The sequence below is a fragment of the Gallinula chloropus genome, assembly GCF_964237585.1.
Source record: "Gallinula chloropus genome assembly, chromosome: 21".
NCBI classification, from domain to species: Eukaryota; Metazoa; Chordata; class Aves; order Gruiformes; family Rallidae; genus Gallinula; species Gallinula chloropus.
The window spans coordinates 4,107,443-4,129,264 of record NC_140106.1 but is presented as its reverse complement, the minus strand read 5'-3'; the positions used below and the strand labels follow the sequence as shown (position 1 = coordinate 4,129,264).

General features: G+C 37.9%; 1 protein-coding gene and 1 pseudogene across 2 annotated transcripts in view; both read left to right on the top strand.

Annotated features, from left to right (window-relative positions):
* LOC311199750 (tubulin polyglutamylase TTLL13-like) overlaps window positions 1-21,822 on the top strand; it is a gene marked incomplete at both ends in the record, with an annotated part of 446,429 nt that overhangs the window by 356,111 nt on the left and 68,496 nt on the right. The window lies entirely within an intron of this gene.
* LOC311199714 (DNA mismatch repair protein Msh3-like) overlaps window positions 1-21,822 on the top strand; it is an 81,514-nt pseudogene that overhangs the window by 13,590 nt on the left and 46,102 nt on the right. The window contains exons 5-9 of the transcript in view: window positions 840-953; window positions 2,192-2,306; window positions 9,174-9,258; window positions 9,851-9,960; window positions 20,161-20,293. The product of the transcript in view is annotated as a DNA mismatch repair protein Msh3-like (transcript). The remainder of the gene's footprint in view (window positions 1-839; window positions 954-2,191; window positions 2,307-9,173; window positions 9,259-9,850; window positions 9,961-20,160; window positions 20,294-21,822) is intronic.

Here is a 21,822-nt window from a genome sequence, read left to right as displayed (position 1 = left end):
CCAGGTACCACACAACAGTGTGCATTGCAAAGAATAAAGGGCTTTGCCACTGACTTTCATAAGCAGGCTGTGGAAGCAGGGGTCACAGGAAACAGGCTAGATTAATTTCTCATGGGTCACAAAACTGGCTGAAACCCTGTACTGCTGTAATTCTCAGTTATTTGCTGGCAGGGAAGGGTTCATTTGGCTTAATGGTGGAACAGAGTAAGTTTGCTACATTTGCTGGTACTGTGAAACTGGCAGGAGCTGCTGGCTTGTTGGGAGCATTGGGCCATCATTAATGACTCCCTGACAACCAAGAAATCACCTCCTTTAGTACAAGGAAGATAAGAATCTTCAAATAGTTACAAAAGGACAAGAATAATTTATTTCAGCTTTATAAAGGAAAAGGTTGTAGGTTAATGTTGCAGTGAGTTGTACAGCATACAACAAAGCCTTTAAAGGATAATGAAATGTGGTAATACATAGCACAGGGTAATTGCTTTATTGTTTACTCAGTCTTTAAGAATAGATAAGGCAAATACTTGTAATGTTTGATGAAAACATTTACATCTATGTTGCAGGTGTACTAGACAACCTCTTGAAGTCTCTTCTGGGCTTGCTTGCTGTTGCTGTTTGGATTTTGTTTGCACTTTTACAATGGAAAGAAGAAAGCTTTTTGAAAAAAAAAATCACACTTAGATTCTAAATGTTTCCAGCCCACACAAATAACTCATCTCTTCATTTTTTAACCATTCAATTCTTAACAAATGAAAGAGAAAAGAAAGTACGCTTTTGTAGTAAGTGTTCTTCATGAAGGAAGCATAAATACTCAAAAGTCCATTATTTTTTCTTTGCAGGTTACGGGATGACCGAATCAGGATAGAAAGGATGGGAAAACTTCCATTTTGAATACAGCCATGCTTTCCAGCTGATCACTGATTTTTACACAAAAGAAGTGCCTGATACTACAGGTATCTTGTTCAGATTTTTACATAAAAGAAGTGCCTGATATTACTGGTCTGCCATTGACAACATCTGTTAGCTTTTGCACAGATAAAAATCCATCCTCTTAGCTTTTACACAGATAAGGAATACATGTGGGTATACCTCATCAGGTCTCACGAACTTGTCAATGTCCAATTTGGTTAAGTGTTCCCTAACTTGCTCCTCCTCTGTTAAGGACAAATGTTCAATGCTTCAGAATTTTCCACTGGTCTGAGAGACCTTGTGTTCCTTAAAACACATCTTACCAGTAAAGCCCAGAACAAAGAAGGCACTGAGTTTCTCAGCCTCATCCATGTCCTTTGTCAACCTGCAAGCTTGAACATTCTCTGTATTCTTCCTGGATCACTTGTTCCTGCTTCCACCTCTCGTACTCCTCCTTTCTTACGTTTGAGCTATTTGGGAGCATCATGTTCATCCATTCAGGCCTTCTGCCACTTTTGCTTAATTTTCTGTACACTGGGATCTTTATTGAGTTGAAGGAGGTGAATCTTGAAAATTAACATTATTTAAATAGAAATGAATATAGGGTTAACATGCCTTTTTAAAAAAAAATCTTGAAGATGTGTGTTTAGGCAGGTTTAAATTTACATGTATGTAGCAACTGAGGGAAATTATTCAACATCTGAAATGTTCAACTTCTTGTGTGTGTTAACAGTCTAAGAACAGCTTTAAAACATCTCTGAAAAGAAAATTAAATAAGGTTTTAAAAATACCAGTTAATGTTGAGATATTATGCAGTGAATTTTCCTATTGTTTCAACTGGAACAAGGGCTGTGTTAGGGCGCTGTCAGATACGAATAGCTGTCTCACAAAGATGGAACCATATTCTACAGACTGGCCAAGGCAGATAAATCATTAGCACATGTGCCAAGGCCCGTTTGTTCCTTTTTAACTTACACAGATGTTGCCTACAGTAATGGAGAGTCCAGAATTTTTATTTGTTTGTACATTTACAAATTTGCTACACCAAGTTAGTCATTTTTATGAAGCAAAATCGTGGAGTCAACTGTTTTTAAGTGTTTACATTATTGTAATGTTCTACATTCTTTGGAACCATATCTGTTGTTTTGGAACCTCACTTTATGTTGATTTATAGATATCATAGAACAGTGTGCATATATTACAGATTTCTATTTATTTAAATTGAAGAATAGCTTTTTCTGAAATATGTTGCATGGTAAACAATGAGATGGGGTTTTTTTAGGTCCTCAAAAACTATCTGTAATACTAAGCTTGGATAAGCCTGTTGTTTGCTCTCTGGCAGCAATAATTGCATACCTCAAAGAATTTAATTTGGAAAGGATGCTTTACAATCCAAGGTAAGTTGCCTTATATAAACTTCCAATTCACAGCACCAATAGATGTACCATTGTTCTCTAGTCAGTTTTATCAGACAACTTCCCTTCAATGTAATGAACCCTCCTGCTAGAGCGATCAACATAGTCTTTTTAAAAATTCTACTTTACATTTAAACTCTTAATCAGAACTAGAAGAATCAAGTGTTTTGGGGGTTATTTTCCCCCGCATGATGTTTCATGAATATCTTAATGAAATATGTTTGTCTAGACATTACTATCAGTAATGTAAATAAACTTGTACTGCTGCCAAGTGTATTGAAATCAAATAGGGTGCAACACTGGAAGATAGTAGGAGGGAAGTTTTAGGTTTGTTAGTCAGCTTCAGCCATCATATCTCAACCTCAGTTTTACCCTGAATAAAGTTTTGGGCTTTTTGGCAGCTTTAAAAAAAACACAACGAACAACAAAACTCACCTGTAATTTAGCTTTGCAGTTGTTTCATTTTGCCAGAGGTGTATAAGGAGGTATAAATGCTAATGTGTTGTAATGTTTAGACTGTACTCAGCAGGTCTGAGATAGTGAATCTAGTTATCTGTTACAAATAAAACAGACATTCAACACACCCTGGCTTTGGAACAACCATGCAAAACATTGGTCATAGAACATCACCATTTGTGCAAGATTACTACAAAACCACACAGAAATGGAAATAATCTTGTCTTCCCTTTTGTAGTCACAACACTTAGGTTTATTAGATATGCTCAGTTGAGTACTCAAAATTTGTAACAGGATTATGCAGGTGGAATCAAATGAAAATTGAAATACTGCCACTCAAGCATCTTTTTATCCTGTCTTGCACAAGTACAAAAGATGGCAATCCTACCTGTCGTAAGTTTGAAAAAATAATTGAAGCTTATTAAATGCTTTAATAAAACAGCTTTATCTGTTGTGGATCCTGTGCAAAATATTCTCTTGGTTCTTTCAGTATTCTTCTGTCCAGTAAGTAGACAGGCTTTAACAAAGTAAGTCTGGCTACAAACTGGAACCTTAGAAATATGTCATCAGTTGTAGATTGTTCACATGTTTGTATGAGATAACTGCAGTTGCAAACCTTACTATGAAGGGCCACCAACATTTACAGGTTTTTAAAAATGCAGCTGCAATAAAAAACTGACTGCAGATACCAGTTTTAAACTTCTCTAAGATGCCTACTAAAATATCTAGAAATTACATATACCTGTTTTTTCTGGTTTTTGGAATAAATTTTCTACCTTAGCCCTTTCCCTCTTCAAGTGCTATCAAAATGTTAACAGAAAGAATTGCTGTGGTGTCTTTTAAGCTATCTCCCATGCCTCATCCACCAAAGAGTGTTCTGACCTGTTGTATTCCTGCTCATCCTCTTTCATAGGCTTGCTTGTTTCCATTTTCTTTCTGTTTTTTTTTTCTTTTTCTTTTTTTTTCCTTTTTTCTTTCTTTTTTCTTTTTTTTAAATACTTGGGTGGCAAGGAAGGGAGCAGGATAAATCTTCTTGAGAGTTTCTGAAGAAAGTGAACTGCAAGGAAATGCCATTCCACTTTCAGGTCACTGGTGTCACAGTGTGTTACGTGCGATTGCACACAAGGTGAATGTTCTTTCACATGGGGGAAACAGAAAATACATCTTTTATGTAGAATTCAGAAGCAAAGGACAAACAACATTATGTGAAGGCTTACCTAGCAGCGGTCAGTCACATTTCTAGGAACTGCATCTTAAAATCAAGTATAATTACAGACCGGAAAGGAAAAGCACTAAATCTTAAGAGTTGACATTTGCCTGCTGAAGGTTGCTTTAACTGACTTCCTGTGAATGTACAAGCACCTGAGTGGAAAGGCAATGAACTGTTTGATACCTTGGTGATAGGCCGTAAAGAAATAAAATGCATTCCTTGAGGTAACTTTGTTCCTGTGCGCAGGAGCTTGGATTCTACTACATTTATTTCTAAACCCTTTACTGCTTTGACTGTTCTGATACTGAATTCTGCTTGCTGGTTTTAGTGTGTCACATATATTGAAACAGTGAGGCAAGTACTGAGGCAAACTCAACTTTAGTATTTTTCCTAATGCCAACAAAATACTGTCTAATTACTGAGAAGGGAGAGCCATTTATGCAAAGGGTGCCAGGCTTACAAATCCTCTGTGATTCTGCAGGAAATAGAAGAGAGAGGCTTCCATAGTACTGTCAAGCAACTTACAATTCCTAAGAGAATTCAGGTCAGTGAGCATATACTGATGAGTCAGTGAGCATGAAGTTAGACTTGTGAGATAGTTTCCAGTTTATTAATGTAAGTGACACAGATCAGGATGAAAAGGACCTACCTGATAGGAAGAGTGACAAAAGAATTCCTTGCATCTCTGTTCCCTCTTCAGATAAACACTCTTCTCTCAGCTGGACAAAGTTCCAGCTCAACTTAACAATAAGATTCATAAAGTGAATTCAATAAGTGATGAGGATTCTTCATTACTGGGAGGGACGAATTATGTTTTAATATTCAGGTAAAGCTTTTAAATCCACTTTTTCAGATCCTAAATAAATAAAGCAAAATCCTAAAAAGGAGAAAAGATTTCTGCCACAGCAGACCCTGGAACACGCACAGACTGCATTAGAGCTCTAACAGCAAGTGAGAGTGGATCTAACAATGAATGATACAAACTTTTTTTAATCAACATGATTTAAGACCTTTGCATACAGAGACACCTTCACTGGCTTTTGACAAGAAGCTGGTACACAGCTAGGAGAGGTTTCCAAATACCAGTAGAGTACCCAGTATTGCTTGAAAAATCATAATTTTCATCGCAGTTGCTGGGAGATGTCTAAGTGTGTTTTAAATTTAGCTACATGTTTTCCAGCATATTGGACACAGAAGAGAGAGACTGCAGTGATACATGAACTTCAAGAAATGCAGGGAATGAAAGAGACAGGTATCTTTCTGAAGGAGGGGAGTAGCTTTGCAACTGCAGGGCTATTGAGCAGAGAATATAGACAGAGGCAGAAGTGAAAAAGGTGAGGGGAGGGTTAAAATGGCTTTGAGGGAGAAGAGGGAAAGAATTCAAGGAGAGGAGAAGTGTTTGATTGTACTTTGTAGTAGGGGTGGAAGGGAGTTAGGGAGACGAAATTGACAGAGAAGTCAAAATACAAGTTCTTCAGCTTAAAATGGTGAACATCCTTGGGTTTTCAGGGGGAATGTCAGCAAACTCGAGGGAATGGTGTTCATAAGGCTTTCATATCTCTTGAGTGCTGATAACATCAGAAACAGAAGGTGTACAAGACAATGCATCTATTTTATTACCCACTGTCACTGTGAGAAAGGGCATACTGAAATGATTTTGGGAGATTTCAAAGTCAGCTCAGGAGCGTGAAGGGCTGATAAAGGGAAGACATGATTTTCAGACACTAAGAAGAGGTGCTTAGGACAGGATATTCCATCTCTTCTAAGACTTCAGAAGAGCAGCAGGTGGGCCCTCCTGCGTGGTGGACATTTGGAGCTTGTAGGAGTACTGAGGCTGTGTACAAGGAAAGTGGGCCAAGAGGCTGCTGACGTCTGGGTAGAGCAAGGTTGCAGGCCCACTGCTTGGGGTGAGTGAGTCCAGTGGAGAAAAAGAAGACTAATTCAAGATAAAATTGATGGGGTCTGTTTCTGTTTCTCTTAATTCTTCCTAGGTCCTCTGATTTCTGTTCTTGTTCTTGGCTTCGTATTTCTTATTTTTGTGTGTGTTTTTTTAGGTTGTTATTGGTTTAGGTGGAAGTTTCTGGATTCCTGTTGCATCACAGCTCCAGATCAGAAGTTCTATCCCTGTAGCAATAATTTGCTAATAAATTTAAAACTGGTTAATTAAATACAAAACATAGTCTGAGCTTGATGTCCTTCGCTACTTAGACTGTAGTAAGTATCTTTCTGAGAAATTGAGAGGCTTGTTTTTACTTCTTAAAGCTGAATGGGGATTTCTGCAACTCTTGTCTAAACATATAGCTTTGTTCAGTGGTTTATTCACCCTTCGAAATCTCAAAGACACAGACACCAGAGGTCTGTAAAAGGTAATTGAGCACAGAAAATCTGCTGCTTAGTAGGCTTTCAATGCAGTGCCTTGCAGCTTTGCTGGAAAGATTGTACAGATTTGCAAAATTAAAGTTGTTGAGAACTACTGATCTGAATAACATGCATTCAATTAGGGTGGGTTACTAAGTACAAAATGATATATAATATCTTCTGTGGAGAGAATAATGAATAAAGCACAAAAGGTGCCTTTCACCTCAAGCTTCTTGGGAGGCAGAATAACCAAGATGATGCACGGGTGAGACAGAATAATCAAAGTCTGAGGATGTAGTTTACTGTCCTAAAGCAATCATATTTACCTTTTAATACTCATCATCAAGTGTGGTTCTACTCTGAAATGTCATTTCATGAGTAGGAACCTCTTCCTCATGAGTATTCCTCAGAACTGTCCTAAACCTTACTAGAGGCTTGTGTTTCTTTTTGTTTCCTCTCTTTGTTTTCCTTGACTCAGATGGCATGATCCCACCTTGCCTTGCTCATGTCAATTCTGTTCTGTGCTGTTTAAGTACTTTACAGTTGCAAACCTGTCCTTTGAAACCCAGGTCACTGTCACCTACAGAAGGAACTACTGCATTGTCATTTAGTTGATGTGATTTTGAAGGGTTGTTATTTACTGATGCAGGATATGGTTGAGAGCAGCACATTAGAATTTCTCACAAGGGGGTTGTTGACATCCTTGCTGCAAAACCGGCAGGGATGACTTAGTATTTGTTTACAGCCACCTTCTTATGCCATTTTGTCCCTAAATATCCTACAAAGAGTCTGTTCACGTTTTTATCAAGTTCTGATCCCAAGCTGAAGGAAGATGAGTGGGTGGAAGCAAAACATGTTCTGTGCAGTGACATCTGGAATTGTTGGTTGGGCATATACGGCAGTTGATCCTGGCTGTTACTCATGTACTCTCAGCTCTCAGTTATCAGGGTTAATAGCAGGGTTGAGGAGCTCAGGTAACGCAAATACCTGGATAATACAAAACACACATAATTTATGCTGTGAGAGCAACTTTGGCACATCTAATTCTGAAAGAATAGTAAATATACTCTGCAATGGAGTAGAGTTAGTGGTCTTCAGATACCAACAGAGAGCAAGCTTGCTGTGAAACAACACAGGGTGTGAAGTGCTCTGGAGGCAAGTGAAGTGGGGAAGCACTAGAGCCAGGAAATAGGCAATCTTGAAACTCACATGTGGGTGATTGCGGGTTAATAGAAACAGCCAAAAGCATCCTTTCCATTTTCAGCCATGGTTCCTACACTGCTGGCTTTTAGAGACTACAGGCAAACTGAAATGCAGTAAATGGGGAAACTGCAGTTTAGCCAAGTCCCAGATCCAGAAGAGGTGCTTTGGAAAGAGTGGGTAGGATATGTTGCAGATCATAAGGATAAATCATTCCTATTTAATTTTTGCAAGCGTCAGCAGTTGAAGATAATAAAAGGAAGTATTGTTTTGTTGCTTATAATTTTGTATACTTTGAAGACTTGCTGCTTCTTTTGCCTCCAAGGTTTTGTTTTGCTGGTCAGCTTTGTTGGTTGCTGGGATAGCATACTAAATCAGAATAATTATGACAATGGGTGCAGTTCAGAGTCAAGCTTACTTCCAAACCGTCACTGAAATTCTTTAGGGCATCAGTTAAAGGGGCTGCTGCCACCTTTTTTTTGGTTGTGTGTGGAAAATACTTCTCCGATGACTCATTATTTAGGAAATATGCTAGTAGGCCCCAACACCTGCATACAACATAAATATATAAGATTAGTCTCTGAATATTTCATGTTTCTGAAAGTTTTTTTACAATTTTTGTTTTTAATATAGCAATAATGCAGCTGTGTATGCCTAAAACAAAAGTTTGAGCATTTGAGTGCTTTCCCAGAGTGATTAAAATTGAATGCAGTGAAAAAAAACTTGTGAAAAGTCAAGAAAGCAGTTTTAAATTGTACCTAGCAAGTAATTCTCTTTAGTCTAAGACAATAAAGAGTGTCCTAGATTTTGTGCAAAGGGCAGTCAGCAGTATGATTAACCTAGACAATCACGACTTGATTTGTCAGAAGCATTTAGTGAGGATCTTGCACTTTGTGGTCCCGGCTACCACATGTGTATGTCTGACTCTGGAATAATTTTCCTATCTAATATGACCACACATACAATACAATACAATTATTTTATTAATGTTTGTTCTAAGCCAACACAACCTTTGGGTTGGTCTCATCTGTTCTGTTAGGGAGTGTGAACAAGTCGGGTAATTTCAGTCATAGTTATTTCAGATTAAAAATAAAGTAGTTTAAATATGTTTTAGTTTTCCTAAGTAATTGTACTAACGCCAATTTAAATTTGTAGAAGTAGTGAAAAGTAAGAATATGTCTTTTGATACACTGTTTTGATGATGTGTTTAAAGTCTGTTCTACTCTTGAAATATTCTTAGTCCTATCCCTGACCTTCATCTTACAGTAACAGAACACTAACAAAAACAAGTACTTTTTCAGTTTCATCATAGACTGAAGAAGGGGCACTTCTTTAACCAGTTAGTGCATTAGGATTAGATAATAGGAGAGTAGGATTTTCTTCTGGGCTGTGTCAGAGTCATTGTAGGAAACTGGGAATTGAGTCATAAATCTTGTTTTCCTAAACAGTAAATTAAACTAAGTTGTAAGTATTCAGTTCTTTTATTTATTTGAATAGATTTTAATGTCTTGATTACTTTTTATTTTGGATAACGAATGAATTCTCTAATGTGAGAAACTTGACAGTGTTTTTACCATTATGTCTATGCCTTAATTTAAAATATAACATGAAATTCCTCTCCCCAGCAATTTCAAACGCCTGTCAAGTGAAACTGAATACATGACAATTAATGGGACAACAATGAAAAATCTTGAAATTTTACAGAATCAGGTAAGGACAGCTGACATTTAAAAACATTTTTTTTTCTTTTTTTAAGAAATGCTGAGATCTTCATAGTTGCTTGACATGTTGTTGCCAATGAAGTTAGTTTCCAAATATCACACAGGTTTAAATTCTTCTGTATGGGATTGAACTGAAGGAGGAGGAGTACATTTTCAGAGGCATAAACGAAAGTTAATCTGTGCTGGCTGTTAGTATGAATTAGGAACCTTATTGCACTTTCACTAGCAAAGAACTTTCCTAAAGTTTGAGTTCTTGAGCAACTGCAGACAAGTCATAGGACTGTAGTAGGGTTTGTTTTTCTTTTGTGCTACTGCACCGACCTTTATCTGCAGACTTAATTTAACATGTGTAAATTATTCCAGTCGTTTTCTAAAAAAAAATTCTGTCTAAAGGAAAAACATACTTAAGTATCTTACGATTGCTGGAGGTACTTTATGTAAGGCATTGTTGGTGAACAAGATCTGTAAACATACAGTTGCTCTGTCTTAAGGCCTAAACAGAATGTTTAAGGAGTATAGTTAAGATCTTTAAGTAACTGATTATTCAGTTAAAAGTAATGGTGCTTTTTTTACTGTTTTAGACTGATATGAAAACAAAAGGAAGCCTACTCTGGGTCTTGGATCATACTAAAACTTCCTTTGGACGTCGAAGATTGAAGAAATGGGTAACCCAGCCCCTCATTAAATCCAGGTGAGATAGTTCTTTACTGTAGGCTAAATTTGTGTTTATTTTTTCCTAAAGATTTGAGGTCCATGGTAGAGTTTAAACAGGAAATTATATGATAGAAGATGTGGATGTTATATATAGATTGGAAAGAGTTAAACCACTGTTTGGGCGCCAGGCATCTAAGTAGTTCAAACCAGTAGGTTTGGAGCAAGTTAGAGATTTCTATGCAGAAATCAGAATGAGTACTGTTGTGTTTCAGTATCCTTTTTCAGACCATGGATGAGGATTGCCTGCTATTGGAGGATGTTTTATTCCAAAATATGCCAGTTAGTGTTTGATGTCTTTCTTGCTTCACAAGTATTTGCATCGTTAATGTATTTGATTTGCTCTAAATTAGCGGTGGATATTTCTGTTAGCCCTGTATACAATATGTTGCATATGAAAGTATTTCTTTTTATTAGTTCTGAATATTAGTTCTGATATACTATATATATTGTATTTCTTTTCATTAGTTCTGATCACTCTTGTATATTGAGCTATGCTTTATTAATTAGCGCTTCAGAAATGCTTTATTTTATAATGTTGTCATGCTCATGCTTGGTCTTAGTTGTCTCCTGAAATGAAATCCACTTTTTCTGATTTTATTTTGCAGGCTTTATTGGAGTGTTTTACTTGAATATGTAGTAAATAGCAGTATTGAGTCCATGGAAAGCTTGTTGACTACATTTAAAGTTTTTTGGATTTGTTCCTTGGAATGTGTGTTCTGTGATGGTTGTCAATGTAGATTTTACTTGTCACTTCAGCTATAGTATAGAGAAAATCTTTTTGGTTTGTTTGCCTAAAATAATTTTTTTACTGTTTTACTTTTAAAAATATATTGAACTGCTCTAGCTTTTATTAAATTCTAACAGTTCTAATTAGGTGTGCCAATATTTTTGCACCTTGCTGTTGTTGGTAATACACAAAAGTTTCTATGGAACCAACTTTTTTTCCTTGACAGAATTTTTAATATGTTTATGTACTATATTCTGAAGCATCTCTGCTTAATTTTCTTATTAGCCTTTTTGTAAGGATCTTTTCTCAATAGTGAAAGAAAAGCTCATAGCTGTTTTTTCCTTCCTATTTGATTGATTTGTAATATTAGAGAACATTTCCATTTGTAGGAGCATTACTTGCCCCGCTTTTTAAACTGTTTCACTCTGCAGCTTCTGGCAGAGATTAAAAACGTTGATTTCAGTATGCTATTTTTAAAAAAAGATAAATTCTTGTGATAGTAGCTTTTATATATTTCACCCACTCCAAAAAGGCTTTTTATGTAACTATCCTAAAATACTATTAGATTCTGTGGAAGTTGGTTAAGTGCCTGGTGTTCTCCTTGAAAGCATTTAGATAGATTTGCTGGGCCACTTTACAGGAATGAATTGAAATCAATTGGTTTCTGTTTTTTCCCTACCCTCTACGACCTTTTGGGAATTGCTGGTAAAACTGTCGGCGGGGGGAGCCAGAGCACAGGCTCTGGTGTGGTGTGTGGCAGCACTGAGTTGAGTGTCTCTGAGCTTGCAGCAGGTGAAATACCAGTCAACAGTAAAATAGAGCCCTTACGTGGACGCAGAGGACAGAAATCTGCTTGGGACTTCAGGCTTTCTCAGTAAACAGCTAAATTTGCTGGTTAAGAAAGAAGCAATTCTTCCTTGTTTCAGTGCAGAACCAGCTTTACAAATTTGCAGTTTTGGTTTCTTCTCTTTCTCTGCTCTTTGCTCCTTCAAAGCTGCGACAGGGGAGGTTTTGGATGGGTCCTAGGAAGAGGTTCTTTACTGAGAGGGGGGTCAGGCACTGGAACAGGCTCCCCAGGGAAGGGGTCACACCTCTGAGCTGGACTGAGGTCAAGAAGCTTCTGGACAATGCATTCAGTCCCATGCTCTGACTTGGCTGGGCCTGTGTGGAGCCAGGAGTTGGACTCACTGATGCTTATGGGTCCCTTCCGACTCCGGAGATTCTAGGATTCCATAATTCTGCAGATTGCTACTTCCCCTTTCTAGCCTTGTTTCTCAGTATGGAAGGAAGCTCTGTGGTTGTAGGGGACACTGCTCCCTCCTTGAAGCTAAAAAAGCTATTTTGTTTCTGCGTATTTCTCCCTTTCTGACTTTGTTGTAATTTCATGTACTCAGTGCATCAGACATTCAGCAATATTGTTTCCATTAATGCACACAAATGCTCTCAGAGAACAGTCTGTAATTGTAATTCACCTGTGCCTCCTGGAGTGACATTTTCAGAGGAAGTAGGGTTTCTGTGCTGCGTCTTTTCTAGTCAGTGGGCAGATGCATTTCCCTTAGTGTATCAGAAAGTGAGAGGATTAATTGCATACTGCTTTATGCCTTATAGTTGAAAATCACTAGGGATGATGATTAAATTTCCAGGGGAGAAACTATACACTAGACTGAATAAAGGTGGAATGTGTACAGACAGCTCATTTGGGCAATCCTGAAGTTGTCTGTTAGATCATCAGTGATCAGTACCTTGGCTTAATCAAGGAAGTTCTAATGTCCTCACTTACTCACCTAGGTATACAATGATGAGATAAGAATGTGTGAATCATTGAAGACTGAACTTTTTAGGAGGAATCAGGAAAGTCATCGTTTTTTGAAGGAGTCTGCTGATTTGAGTTCCATCTTTGTGGATTACAGACCCCTTATCTTGCCTTGCTCATCTTGCCTTTTAAATGTTAAATTCCATCAAGTACCTTTCTTGCTTAATTTCTGTAGGGGGAGCAGGAAGAAAAGGAAATAGAAAGCTGAGTTGGTTGGAACATCTTTGACTGAAAAACATGCTCTTAGTTTGTGAGTTATGAAAGTATCTAATACAAAATTTTAAAAGCTGGAAGTGATGTTTCTTGTGTGTGTGATGCGAATATAGTAGTTTGCACAGTGCTCTCTCTTTGGGATGATAGCTGCTGTTTTATGAAGTAAATTTGTATTTTTTTCATATTCTGTTAACTCTCTTAGGGTTTTTTTGTATGTTATGTATGATATGCAGAAGCTAACGTAATGAGGTTAATTATAAGATTAGGGATAGCAGAATGCCCTAAACATAGAGTTCAGCGGTCATGCAACTTACAACGTGGGAAACTTTCTTTTTTGGGGACAACAGGCCTTGTTAGTGTGTGCTGAAATAGGACAAACACCCATTCTCTTGCCTGCACACATGACTTCACATCTGTGTTTTGAGGATACACGTGTCAGTTCTGGTGTAGCACAAGCCACAGAACATGCTTAGTGTCCTGGACTAAATGTAGAGCAAAAAACTAAACGCCTCTAATGTAAGTCAGTGTGCCATGGGAAAAGAGTGGTTGTCAAAGGTTTCATCAATGTCTTGGTCCTCTGCAGTAACAGAGATGTAGTGAGATAAAAGTGGCAATACCCACCTCACCTGGAGGTCCAGTGTCCCTGCTTTCTGTGCAGACCCTGAGGTAGTGGCAAGGTGTAGCCAGCACGAGGGTCAGTGTTTTCTCAGTATTCCCAATACACCTCCATGTCAAACACTCTGATGCTGCCACTGGTGCTGAGTTCATGGAAAATGAAAAAGTCTAAATTCTTCCAGACCATTAGTAGAAGTCCAGAAGCATGGAACTAATTAGTTAAAAAGTATTCTAGACCACATCAAATACATGGTGATGAAACCTCTTTTTGTGTGCTGCAAGGGGCATCAGCAGATCACTTAAAACCTTGTTAGGATGAGCTCACATTTTTGTCCCCAAATTCACCCCAAGGTATTTCAGCTTTTTACTGTGATGTAGTTCATGATCTTGTCTCCACAGCACACTGTTTACCAGTAGTAAATATGGGTTAGAATGGTTAGAACTAGTTCCTTGCTTGTTATTTATTTGTAGTCAAATTATAATAATTTATCTTTTTCTAGTTAAAGCTGATGTTCAAATCTCAAGGAAGGGCAAAATTTTTGTGTATTCAGAGAGTTGCCAGAAATATTTTAACCTTTGCTTTGTGCTAGGGAAATGAAGTATCTCAAAAATAAGTTTTCCATTTTTCTCTCTGTTACTCCAGTAGCTTTGTTGTACCCCAGTTCTTCCACTGTAGAATGACATCATGCTTTTATTGAGGCTGACACAAAGTTTTGTAAGATAATACCAATAATTTCTATTAGCTTGACTATACTTTGCCTGCAAGAGCACAGAACGACTGTAGCTTTGGCAGATTTAGAACTGCACAGTTCAGAACTGCAGATGCTTCCTTATCTACTATTAAAGAAGAGAAAGAGTGTAAATTGGTATTACCAATGCAATGTCACCTTTATTTGGAGATGTGCTGCAGCACTGGAAAGAAGAGCATCCCTTTATAGTGATGTTGGCAACATGTCTTTCTGAATATGAAACCAGCTTGTTCTAAATCCTCTTGACTTTGAATGTATTGAGTGCTGTTTTATTTATACTTCTGTGCACAAAGTACCATCCTAAAGGAAAGGCTTTGAAGTTTGACCTTGTCCCATAATTAAGAGACCTAGGCAGTAAAACAAACTACCTAAAGGTCTTTAAAGAAACCCATCTTAATTCAGAGTTAAACTGGTTTCCTTTAGCCATCATCATCACCCAGAGTTGGATTAGAATCTTTCTTTGCAGCAGTGATTTAGGGATAAATTCCAACCATCCCACATCAGAATTTCACAGGCTAAATTTTCCTCCTAACAATAAAGATTTTATAGCATCACTGCCAATACAAAATGCACAAATGCAGGTTACAGCATATGCCTGAGATCTCAAAATTGTTGTAGTAAAGAAAAAGACTGCAGCATCATCACATGTACTCATTCATTTCTGCTAGCTCTGTTGTGGCACCATTGAATGCTCTGTCTAACTCCTTATAAATGTAGTAATCAGGAATTCATTCATGTTGGCTAAAGTATCTAACAGTTCCCTTTTTTGTCACCAGTAGCTGAAATACATTGTGTGTGAGCATAAACAAAAGTGTTTGATTACCATTTGCATATTTTACACAATCTCTTAAACAGATGTGAAGACAAAGTTTATATTACTTGTATATTGCTGTTAAGTATTTGAGATCCATCAGGAATATTGTCTTCTCCTGGCTGCGTGTTTATTTAGGGAAATGCTTAGCCTCCCTGGAGGAGTGTAAGACAATAGGAGGTTTGAGACTAAATTACTCTTTCTCCTGTGTATAGAAAAAAAAAGTGAACAAGTCCAGAAGGTTGCTAAGGTTTTTTTAGGTTTCACTTAAATGTCACTGCCGTAATTATGATATAATTACCCATTTGTACTCTTTCTTTGTTGTTAATACATAAAATTACAGTGGCCACCACAGAAATTAACAATTCTGGATTTATCCCATAAAGTTGCCCAGATTCTAACGTTGCCACTTAGGTAAAAAAGCCAGAGATCGAGTGTATTTTTGTGTGATTGTTGTTTAGAAAGACATACGTACTTTTTTATGGATTGTAGAGTGGTAATTCTGCCATGGCTTTGGGTTAAGTAATTGCTTGTTATGTAAAACAGTGATCTGAAGCAGAAAACACTCTGTACTCTTTTACATGGTCTTTAACTTGATCGGCTCATGAAGTCTTTGTAAACTGTGTTCAGAAGGAAGATGAAAAAAGTGTAAGTGAGACAAAATATAAAGCAGCAGAAATTGTGATAGCATTCACCTTGTACTGTGCTTAGGTAAATGCTTCATGCATTTCTCTTAGGTAAGCAGCCACTATCAGAGCAGAGTGGGAGCAGAGCAAGCACTCTCCCAGTTTCCAGCAATTTGCAGTTCAGAGACTTCCTCAGGCACAGTTGATACCCCTGTGAATCTTGCATTTGCTCGATGGTTAAGTAATACATTTTCTTCCTTTGAAATTCTGCAGTTAGACAGGGGGCTGCTAGGCTTTGATTTAGATAATGTATCTGAGGGAAAGCAATGTTTGTTGTTTCATACCTTCCATTATATTTTTTCAGCTGTTGAATTCTGGTGACTGGTAGTTTTGCTTATTGCTGTGGTTTCTAAACACATTTAGTACATTTTATACATTCACTGTATACTTGAACCTATGTACTACCATAATCAGTGAACTTGTGCTTCACACATTTATCTTAAGCTAAGAGATTTCTGATCAATTTGTATTTATTTACCTTGTATAAAAGACTTTATATGACTGACAATTTTCTGCAGTTCCTATACAGTAATGTTATGAGTTTCCCCCTGCTTTAATTAAAATGATATCACATCTAAAAATGTTTTGCTTCACTGTGTGAGAGGCGAACCTATCTTTTAGCATGCCAGCAAACAGCTGTCCTGTTTATATTGTTAAGATGTTCAGATGATAATTCAGTACAGTGCATTCGTATCTGCAGCCTTCAGCTTTGTTAAAATAACTTTCAGTTCAGGATTCAAATGTTTTTGTGTTTGCTAGTATTCTGTATTGTTCACCTCTGGCAGTAGAACAATACAAAGGGGTATCTCAATTTCAAGTAGTTCTTTTAAGTGACTAGAATAAAAAAATTCTGCATTTAGATTGTGTTATGTTTAAATACATTACAGAGTGATTTTTAGTATTGTATTAATGATGCTATTCTGAGGTGGAGGGTGCAGCAGAAGTAAGTGTATTGCTTTTAGTCAACTGACTTATGTTACATTATTTCACAGAAGATTGTTTGGAAAATTGGATAGAGCTCAGGTTGCTGACATGGTTTATACAGATGGGAAAGAATAGTCCAATATTACACCTAAATAGAGAATGAAGTAATAGCCAGTTTATAAAATGTGAGAAGGGTTCTTAGCATAAGCTGCTGAGTTTTGTTGTAGAATCCTAGATTCAGATTTTCTACTGATGGAACATTTTTCCAGACCATGAGAGATTAGAAACCCCGAACCATACATCAGATGTGTTGAATAACTGTGCAGCATAGAACAAACGTCTTCTGAGGTGGTTTAACAAAGATCAGTAAAATATAGTGGTGTTCAACAAAATGTTTATTAGCTTAAGTATAAATAGTTAACGTTTAAAAGCATACTTTGGAATTAGTCATCTGGCTGTTTTTATAATTTCTTTTCTCTGTCTTTCCTTCCTGTTACACGTGTAGCTTTACATAACTCTTCACTATACTTTCTGGCTTTTGAAATAGAAAACCTGGTATGTTTTGTTTACAGGTGGAAAAAATGGGTCATTTGATACTGGATACCGTTTTCCTGACCCTTTCTTATTTGTAGGATTAAAGCAGAAAAACTGTATGGATGCTTAGTTTTAGATTGCTGGGGCTGCAGTAACATGGCCATATGTGAGGATGATTAAAGTGGAGATTAAGCTTTGAAGGGAGGAGGGTTTTTTTAATATCTGCAGCTATTTTACATATTACTGTTGGTCACAGATAAAATCATGCTGTTCAAATTAAGTGACAATGTTCTAGAACAGAATTATTTTGTTTACACGTGCTTTTTATAACAAAAGCACAGATTATTTTCTTTTTTAAGGTACACATGTGTATAATTTAACAGTTCACTACTCCTTCACACAGAGGAGCATTCCAGGGTCTTCAGTACAGTGAATTTTAATATTTCTCCATGAAAATGTAGTTGTGGCTGATGATAGTGACCTTTCAGAATTTCAGTGTAAACATTTGCTAGCTTCAAAGCTGCCTACTCGGGTATTTTATTACTTCCTCACTGATATTAACACTTCTCAATTTCCTTTCCATTACCCAGTTGTAAAGCACCTCACTAATTGATGCGCAAAGCTTAAATCTCTGCTGTCTTGGATACTCTGTATGGATGCCAACAGTCTGCTCTTTGGTTATTTGGTTGCATAACTTAGTAACCCTGCCACTCTACACCAGATACGTGATTGTGGCTCTTAAGGATGGGATTTAAAGCTCAAATGTGTTCTGTGCTGTAAACAGCCCCTCTGAGAGCAGTTGCACTGACAGTAGCCGCCGTCTGCTGCTGCTGCTTCCAAGTTGCCTGCCTGCCCAGAGGAGTGGGAAGAGTTTTTAGTTTTGTGTATTTTGCTGGAAGGGTGGAATGGTGATGGGGAGGAAGGTATTTCTGTGACCTGCAACAGGGCTGCTAAGCAGAGCCTACAAAGCCTGACATTTCAGTCCTTCAAAATACTGGAATATTTTGGTGGTTATGATATGATTGGAGAGGCTGTGGTCCAGCTCAGAGATAACTGATGGAGTTCTGTAGTCAGTGCCCAGGGTCAAGTGAGCATAAAGTCTGTCCCCAGTTCACATAGTGGCTATGAAGGAGTGCATCCACCTGTGCTCCAGGTAGATGATGGCAGGTGGGGCACTGCAAACCCTGGTGATGTACAGCAAGGCTGCTCTGGGATTAAAGCACACCATTTGTAGTTTCACTGGTTTTATTGTTTTAGTGTAAAGCAGCAGGTCACTGAAAAAATCCTGGCACTTAAATGCTGTAAGATTTATTTGTATCCCAGGGCACATCCAGTCATGATGGCATGTAATAAAATTTCCAGGACTCAGATTTAACTGTCTTCAGGGCCAGAGGCCTCTGACTGCTGGTCTGTTGTAATGCCTGCAACCTGTGGAGCTGCCTAATTTTATTGTTTTTCTCATGGATAGTATTTGTTAGCAGGTACAATGAAAAGTGGCGAGTCAGTTCTGCAGTAAAAGTCAGGGACAAGAGCAGCAGCCTCCCCCAAAACCTTACATTTTGATTGCATCCTTTCTTTTTATCCTTCTGTGCTTCCTGAGCTCTAAGCATCTCGCTGGTCCATGAGAACCGACGTGGGCTGGGCTGTATTTGCCTTGCACACACTTGGCTGCTGTATGAAGTGTCTGTATCAGAAGACAGCTTTGTTCTTAACCTGCAAGGGTGGACAGGCACACACAGAACAGCCTGGGGAATTTCTGAACTTTCTTGTCTCAGGAGGAGAATGTTGTGATAAGGCTTAGTTGTCATTCTGGAAGAGACTGCAAGGGTTTTAAAATAAGCACTGGGACGTCTTGAGGATTTTTAGAGTGTCTTGGAACATGATGTTTCAGATTTAGCCTTACTTGCCGGAAACTTTCCCAACGCCAGCTAAAGCCTTCCAGCGCGCTTGTACCCACAGAGCAGATGTTTTTGTGGTGAAACCTCAGCAGTCTGAGCACAACTTTCACCTAGTCGACTCAGTTTTGTAGTGCACACAAACTCTGCACCTTAGAGATAAGGCCTGAAGGTGGAAAAGCTGCATTCAGAGGGATGGTGCTATTCAGCTTTGACATGTCTGTTTCAGTTCTGTCCCTCAGCCAGCTAGCTACCTTTCGCTCTGTTTCCTTTGGGCTGCATGAACTGACAGTGCTTTGGCTCACCAGCTCCCAAAGATAAACTCTTAACCTGTATGTTTTGGAAGCACCCCTGTAATCCTAATCTCAGTCTTTGCCTAGAAGGTAGCAAGGAGGCAATTTGGTTGCACAAAAAAGCAGAAATGGGAGTTAAGCTTAGGTCTGCAAACTACAGCCAGTTCATGGACCTGGTAGAAATTTTAGCTGTGCCATTAGCATCAGTGTGGATACAGGTGAATCTTGGCAGTAAGTTGTCCATTTTAAAAGCTCTTTTCCAATAATGGCTGCAAGAATATGATTGTAAGGGAGGTGCAAAGAACTACAGAATTGTTTCTGTGCATAAGAAGTATTTCCTCACTGTTTCACGTAAGTCCTGAAATGTGGAGATTTGATGTTACAGATTTTGGAAGTTAAAAAAAAAAAGGCAGCCAAAACCCCAACATGGTTCTGATTCATGTTATTGCCAGTTGCTGGTCAGGATAAAAAACCAGGCAAAATGATAACTAATATTTATACCCTTTTGGAATAAAGTATACTTTATAGAGTTCAAGCCTAATCTCCCCCTGTCTGTCCCGCCCCCCAGCCTCCCTCTCCCCCCTGGAACTTACTTGCAAATTTAAGGTTAAGTATTCAAGATTCAGTGCTGCTCATACTGTGTACCACTAGAAGAACATGAAATTTATGTTTTGTTGTTTGAGCCAAAGGAAGGCTTAATAAGCTTCTATGTAAGGTTTTTCTTGCATCTGAAATGAAAGTCTGAATTTCTCAGCATTTATTAATTCTTGCCTACTATGTGCCCTTAGTCAAAGTTTTTAAAAAAACACAATGCAGCAAAACCTAAACAAACTAGAGGAGAAAGTTCACTAGTTCTGTGGCTGCCTGTCAGAGGAACAGAGTTTTGCTTTATTGATCTTATGATTATTCTTTTACAGTGAAATAAACGCCTGGCTTGATGCTGTGTCTGAAATTCTACAGTCAGAATCCACTGTATTTGGTCAGATTCGAAATCTTCTTTGTAAGCTGCCAGATATAGAGAGAGGCCTCTGCAGTGTTTTTCATAAAAAGGTATACCCGTAATTATCCTAATTTATTGTTTTCTAAATAGCATTATTCTGTCTTAATATACTTCCATAGGTTTTCCTGTTTGTTTAACAATATTCTTAGTAAGACTGAGGCTGACATCCTAAAGGGATGCAAGTTATAAAAATTATTTTTGTCTTATGGTAGAACCTTATTTTGTATCAGTGATACGCTGGTAGAAGAAATGTCTTGAGTAGAAATCTAGAATACATATACTGTATTGCTAATGCTAACAGGAAAAACATCTATGATACTTATGATTTAGTGGCTGGATTCAATGAGATGGGATGGTGTAATAGGTCTTTGTGCCATAAATTACTTCCCTTTACAGAACGCAACACATTGTTTTATACTTATCTAAAATCACACTTGCAAGTGAAACCACTTGGCTGTAGCTAGCTATTTTCAAATGAATGTTAATTTGTTTATGAATTCTGTAATTCGCATCTCAGTTGCACATTTTAATAAGAATTACTTGTAATGAGACACTGACAATTCTTAGTTGAAGCAGATTAATGTGCTAATAGCACCTGTGCAGTACTTCATGTTCTTTCATTTCACTGCTGTATAGAAGGGTTTTTACAGTTTGTTTTAGATGAAGGAATAGGTGGGTAGAAAGAGAACAGAGTTGTAATTTCTTTGAATGGTTCAGCACAAAGGTTTCCTCTTTGAAAATCTGAAATTCTGTTCTGGAATAATTTTTAAAGCCCTAATGTGTTGCAGCAGAAAGACTTGTGTATTTCAATGAATGGATACAGAGATCCAGCTGTAATGGTATTTGAAAGGGCTGAGTCCACCAACTTCCTCAGCCTCTAAAGTGTGCTGTATCCACATGATATAATTGTTCGTTCAAAACAACTGTCCAGGAATTGGAAAATTTACTTTTTAATGGTTTAACTAATTTCAGGTTGAGTGATACCTAAGAAGGTTTGTAGGGATACATCTGTGTCTCACAACATCCTGGCAAATCTCTACTGCTATTCTGTGCTTCCCTTTTTTTCTGGCCCCTTTTTTTTCAGTATTATTTTGTACCTGTGTCCCCTTCTATTTCAAAGCCTGATTGCTCTTCTCTGCTTTAAAGCCACTATTTAGGTGGAACCATTCAGAGCCCCTGTATTTTCATAGGATTTTTGGAATGAGGTGACTGTAGTTTATTTTAACAACAGCCACTGTAGCAAGAAGTTACATGTTTAGTGATTCAGATGGTGGAAAGACGTTGTGGGTGAGAAGTGCACCAGCAAGACTATGAAGAAGGGTAAATGGGGTGGGGGGAGCTCCAAGCACACTCTTCCTTTGATGAGTTTGCTTCACTTGGTAAAAGTCTAGTTTGTCATTCATTGCAGAACACTGTGGAGAGTGCCCAGAGGACTGAAGATCTTTAGGAGTTTGAGGAGATGACAGTGTCCCTGAAAAACTGTGTCTGTTTTGAATAAAGAATCAAAAGCAAACTTGGGGAAACAGATTCCATAGTCTAGACAGACAGTGAATAGGGAGCCTGAAGAAAGGTCCCTGCA